General features: G+C 33.5%; 1 protein-coding gene across 1 annotated transcript in view; it reads right to left on the bottom strand.

Moving 5' to 3' along the window:
- prkcaa (protein kinase C, alpha, a) overlaps positions 1-6511 on the bottom strand; it is a 144412-nt gene that overhangs the window by 49875 nt on the left and 88026 nt on the right. The window lies entirely within an intron of this gene.

The raw sequence follows: 6511 nt of genomic DNA, 5'->3' as shown, positions 1-6511 counted from the left end.
AATCTTTTAAGTGTGACATAAATACTAAAAATTAAAAAACAGCAAGGGGGCAAAAACTTTTTCATGGCAGTGTGTATATATATATATATATATATATATATATATATATATAAGTTGTGAAGTCATGCTGTGACACTGGCCTATATAATTGTGTGATTTGCACACTGTCTACACCAAACATGAGTAAAGTGGTGTATAAAAAGTAAATATACCTGCAGTCACCAACAGTAACTAGATAAACCATTCTATTTTTGACATACTACACTGCTTACGACAACATGACAAATGTATTTGGAACATCGGCTTGAATGTTGGAATGTGACACATTCAGTGTTAAACAGACTCAAGTTGCAGAGGGGCATCACATCAGCAAATGCATCTGGTATAGTTTGGGTGTAAGGGGGAAAATTCCAGGACTGAATTCTACTATTCAATCTTTTTGGAGACAAAAAACAAGACAATTCCCTTGAAACAGACTCATATTTTTCTATATAATTATAAACTCAAGGCAAACATTAGTCAAGCCAGACATAATCTGTAGTTATGTAATTAAAAACAAACACTGACATCCTGAAGGAAAACATAGAGGCTGGTTCCAAAGGACTAATATTACCTGATATTATCAAGAGCAACTTTTATGATGCTTTTTTGTTACTTTTATTTATTTATTTATTTATTTTGGATCTTGAGAGACTTTCTGCTATTTAGAGCTGGATAGTAATTTATTACATGTAATCTGGATTACGTAATCAGATTCCAAAAATTGGTTACACTTTATTTTAAGATGTCCTTGTTACAGTGTAATTGTACATTTAAGTAATTAACTACATGTACTAACTATATGGTTATGGGTAGGATTAGGTTTTGGCTTAGGGTTACTTGCATGTAATTATGCATAATTTATTGTTTATTGTCCATGTAATGTGTAAGACACCTTAAAATAAAGTGTTACACAAAAATGAAGTGCTTGTAATTAGATTAAATTACATTTTAAAATACTCTGAATCAAATACTTACATGATTACATATAATTCATACAATAACAATAAATTATTTATAATTTATGGATTCTCCCCAAATTTTCTTTTTCATCTTTTACATTTTCTTTTCTAAAATAGCCAACCATTTACACACACAGAAAGTCTTCCAGTTTTGTGGGCATTAACACGAGACCTTTTTTTTTGTAAGTGTTTTATTTTGAATTATGTTATTTTAAAATGATTTATTTAGATTTTACATTGTTATGATTTATATAATTATTTGTTTTTCATTAAACTCACGAACCCCCTGCAGTTCCTTCATAATCCCCAGTTTTGGAAATCTAGATGTAATGTTTGGTGCACTTCATGTTGTCAGTAACAATGGAATATTTGGAATGGAATAATGGAATATTTTATTTTTCTTTGCATTTTTATATCAATTTGGCACAAGAGCCTATTTAAATCCATATGATAAATGAGTTAGGTGAAAAGTAATCTAAAAGTAATTTCATGTCACGTATGAGAGAATGAGAGATCCCCCTCATGATTGTAAAGCACTTTGGGTGTACAGCAATACACAATAAAGCTCTGTTGCTAAACATAAATGAAAATCATACAGGTTTAAGAAAGTGATGAGGTTGAGTAAATAACAGAATTATTAGGTAACACTTTATTTTAAGGTGTCCTTGTTACACGTTACATGTAATTACTATTATAATAAAAATTAATTATGCATAATTACATGCAAGTAACCCTAAGCCAAACCCTAATCCTAACATATAGCAAATACATGTAGTTAATTAATATTACTCAGTATTTAAACGTATAATTACACTGTAACAAGGACACCTTAAAATAAAGTGTAACCAATTATTATTATTATTAATATATATTTTTTTACTTTAAAAAAATGTAGTCTGCATATGTTTTTGTAATCTTCTATTAACTAAGGATTACTTTCTTTTTTTTGTACTTTTGAGATACAATACAATAGATTAAAGCAATTAAATTGGGACTATGCTATAACTTCCAAATCAGCTTGAAATTCATGTAATTTAGTCATTTGGACATAGTTAGGCTACATAACCTTGGCTATAATAAGGATATTAGTGATTAAAAGCTGGGAATTAGGACAAAATAATGACACCATATGGCATATTATATAATGGCACATAAAATATGATGCATTTTATGTCATATTCTCTACCTTTGTGAAGTGTCTGGAAAAAGTATGAGTTCTGGCACATCAAAACTTGTGGCTCACTTTTAGTATTCGTCAAAAACAAAGGCATTTTGCTTTAATATGCCACTGCTCTGACTTTTTCCCCCAGATATTTAACAAAGGCACAGAATTTATCATACAAAGGATAAATAAGTGAGCCTTAAATCATCAGCAATGATCAATTTTAATATTGTTGCACACACTGTTCCCAACACATTATGAAGATAAAAGGACAATCTAAGGTCTAATCCAATGGGGCCTCAGACATAATGTAAGATGAGTTTATTTCAGAGACCTGACCATAGCCAAACATTAAAAACACTCCCTCACTTCAGAAAAGCATTAATTATTAAAAATTCATGAATATTTCATGGATGGTTAAATATAATTAGCTATAATGGCTTACTACAACATTTAACACTTGCATCTATGTTGCTCCGGAAATAGCCATTAAAATCTTATAGTATGAAAGCCTCATGCCTTCTGAAATTATTGTGCTTTCTCCACATCATCTAAATTGCAGACAGGAGGACAAACTACAAAGTTCAAGTACTGTCATCAGTAATGGCCTAGATACAGGTTTCTCAAATGGGGGTTGATAAGTTCATGAAAAGCCAATAATAAATTATATTGAATGTAAAATAAAGAAATAGTAAAAAGGGGAGCATGTTAAGCATGATATAGTATTATTATCAAAACACAATGAAGCAAATTTAACAAGCATTCGGGAATGCAATGTGAACTAAGTTTACTTTATTTACGCTTTGAAATATTTTATATTTAAGTGGTTTGGCTGACAAAAAAGTTTGGGAACCCCTGGCCTAGATGACCTCTCATATGCCTTTGGTGTCCAAGAGGTGGCCATGGATTTTGTAAACACTTAGCACTCATAGTCCTGTCACCAGTACAGCAAGTAGCCAGTCGCATATGTTGTAGTAATGAACGAAATGAACAGTGGTGGTAGCCAACTAATAGAAGTAGGTTGGGGTAGCTCTTAGCTTGGTATGGATTCCAGCCTTCTCAGCTTCACTTGTTTTTAACAGTACTGGCAGTGCCTCTACATTCAGACCACTGTGTAGTTTTATGGTGTACAGTTGTAAGATCTGACAATTGAACCCCTCCATTGTATGTCAGATAATGCTGTTGTCACATTTGAAAACAATGGTGTAAAACATGATATACTGATGACGCCTGTCATAATGGAGACGTGAGGGGGTATACACACACACAGAATACTAATGACAGCCATGATTTGTTTTTGTAAAAATAGCTTAAATACTGTGTGGTTTTTCACAAAAACTGATCGAAGCAAAATATTTTTACACAATGGCTATAATGGAAAATACTTTTTTGTTTACATTCTTTGTACTTTAAAGTGAGTCACAATGTACAGCAATGTTCTGCATTAACTGGTTCAGAGAAGAAAAAAATCTACTCCACCATAAACTGTCAGGGAAGTCGTGGCCTAATGGTTAGAGAGTCGGACTCATAACCCAAAGGTTGTGGGTTCGAGTCTCGTACCGGCAGGGATTGTAGGTGGGGGGAGTGAATGTACAGCACTCTCTTCCACCTTCAATACCACGACTGAGGTGCCCTTGAGCAAGGCACCGAACCCCCAATTGCTCCCCGGGCGCCGCAGCATAAATGCCCACTGCTCCGGGTGTGTGTTCACGGTTTGTGTGTGTTCACTGCTCTGTGTGTGCACATTGGATGGGTAAATGCAGAGCACTAATTCCGAGTATGGGTCACCATACTTGGCCACATGTCACGTCACTTTTTTTTAAAAACTGGGCATTACAGGACATGAAGCTGAAGAAGACTATATTGATTTTTAATTTTTTTTAAATACTTCATACTTCAGTTGATTATACATAAAAACTGTGCATAAACCAAATGACCGAAAAGAACAGGAGTGGATAAAGACCAAAGTCGAAACCTGAATGTTCTTTATTTTGATTTCTGTTTGTAGTCTTTGTGGTCTTTTGTAGTCAGCATTTAAATTTTTTTATTTTTGTACTTATTTTTCCAGCTCTTCTCTTTTAGTTCTTGTTTAACTCTTGTTTTAGTCTATTTAATATCATTTTTTTGTAGTCTTTATTGTGTGTTGTCTTATGAAGCACCATGGTCCTAGAGGAACGCTGTTTCATTTCACTGTGCTGAAATGACAAAGCTACTCTGACTCTAACTCTGTTAATGAGTCTTGGCTGAGAGATAATGAGTCCTAACTAACTGACTACACTCTTAAAAATAAAGGTGCTTCATGATGCCATAGAAGAACCTTTTTGTCTAAATGGTTCCATAAAGAACCTTTAACATCTGAAGAAACTTTCTGTTTCACAAAAGGTTATTTGTGGTGATAGAAGGTTCTTCAGATTATAAAAAGTTAAGAAAGAGATGGTTCTTTAAACAACCTTTGACTGAATGGTTCTTTGTGGAACCAAAAATGGTTCTTCTATGGCATCGCTTGAAGAACCTTTTGAAGCACCTTTATTTTTAAGAGTGTACCAAGAAATATTTAAAGCTGCCAGACAGGCATTTAGCCTTCCTAACAGGCATAGGAACGATGTGTGTTTAAAAGCGTTTAAAAGCAATTAGACGCAGGTAGACAGTAGATAGCCACCCAGAATGACCAATACCAACTCATAAACAGGACTTGTTCACAAAATATCTGCCAGGTGGTGCAAAGGGACAGCTTTTTTTGCACCTCTTTTAGTGTGCTGACAGTTGTGATGTAGGTAAAATACAGTAGTTACATTATAATTTATAAAAATAAAAATTACCAATGCACTTAACAGGAGCATTACATTTATGCCATGTAATTATTATTTGATAAAGTAGAGCTTGAATACACCTCTTCTATGATTAGCATGTTTTTTATGCTTGAATTAAAATGTATTTTACATTTTCAAAATGAAAATGGCAGGGTGAAACAATTGCCCAGATATCAGAATGAAGAAGAAAAAAAAACTAATTAAAAGAATACAATTCTTGAAAGGGAATCCTAGTTATTTAGTTTGGATAGTGGATTAAAGAAAAAAAACTGCTTCATTCATTCATCTACCAATTCTCAGAGCCACTTTTCTGGGTAAGGATGCTGGAGCCTATCCCTGTAGTCTTGGACTACAGCTGGGGAAAACATCCCAAAACATCCCAACTGGACAGATGGCCAGTCTATCACAGGGCTAAAACTGCTTTACTGCTTATTAATATTATATAAAATTATAATTATAATTTTATTTATAAAATTATATAAAAATTCAGGAAATGCAAATAATGCAAGAAATTATATTATAAATCAGACCTGTAGACCCTAATCCTGCATGAAACCGTCAACAAGTCTCTTAAAATATCAGATGATTTGATCTTTTTAGCGAGGTTAGTTCAGGTTGTAAAATGTCATACGGAGCAATTGACCAAAAACATAATGGCTGACAAATATGAAGTAGTTTGTGCAGTGGCGTAACTTTGCTTTGAAAAGTGGTGGGGACACCGAGCAACTCGTTTTGCTAGTTTTTTATTTAATAAACTAATTTACTTGAGGACTGGGTTTACAGTTGGACAAACTTAATTTTTGCTTTTCAAAAATACATCGATGTACCAGGGGCGGCTCCAGAGAATTTTGAACACAGGTGCTGAGGGGGTGCTAGATCACTGACAGAGGGAGCTGGGCAATTCAGGGCTCCAGACTCATTCTTCCCACTGGTCGCTCTTTTGCCATTAACTTTCTCAGTTGGTTGCATGAGCACGGTTTTTTTTTTGGCCTACAACATGCTATTAATCAATGCATGCTGATGAACTTTTATCGTAGTTTATAGTTATATGGAAACGAAAGTAGTTAACATTCAACCCGTTCTTTTTCATCAGTAGTGTTATTTGTGATTTGAATTTTGTGAATGGGAGTTCCTCTTTTGCCATGTTAAAAGCCGGGCTTCGGATGCTTTCACTTTTGATTTCATGATCTTGTCAGGTTTTACAATAAAATATAATTGTCTGTTTAGCTTACATTTATACACCTTTCACCTTTTAAGACAAAAAAAAAAAAAGATGGATTCATTATTTTTTATTAAAATGCACAACAACAATAAAACAGTAAGATTCAATGACAAACTAGCTTACAAAACGGAATACTATATTATACTATATATAATACTATAAGGAAAACTCACCCACTCGATTTTGTAATATTCTTTAATTTTGTAGTCCGTATGAAAAGGTGCATTTCTATTAAAGGCACGTCCATGTGGAGATGGCGAGTCAGAAAGCACTAGTTTATTAATAAATAATTAAAATGTCTTCTTTTCCCCCGACA

Source organism: Sinocyclocheilus grahami, unplaced genomic scaffold (assembly GCF_001515645.1).
Source record: "Sinocyclocheilus grahami isolate Dianchi unplaced genomic scaffold, SAMN03320097.WGS_v1.1 scaffold80.1, whole genome shotgun sequence".
Taxonomy (NCBI): domain Eukaryota; kingdom Metazoa; phylum Chordata; class Actinopteri; order Cypriniformes; family Cyprinidae; genus Sinocyclocheilus; species Sinocyclocheilus grahami.
This window is presented reverse-complemented; position numbering and strand designations above follow the sequence as displayed.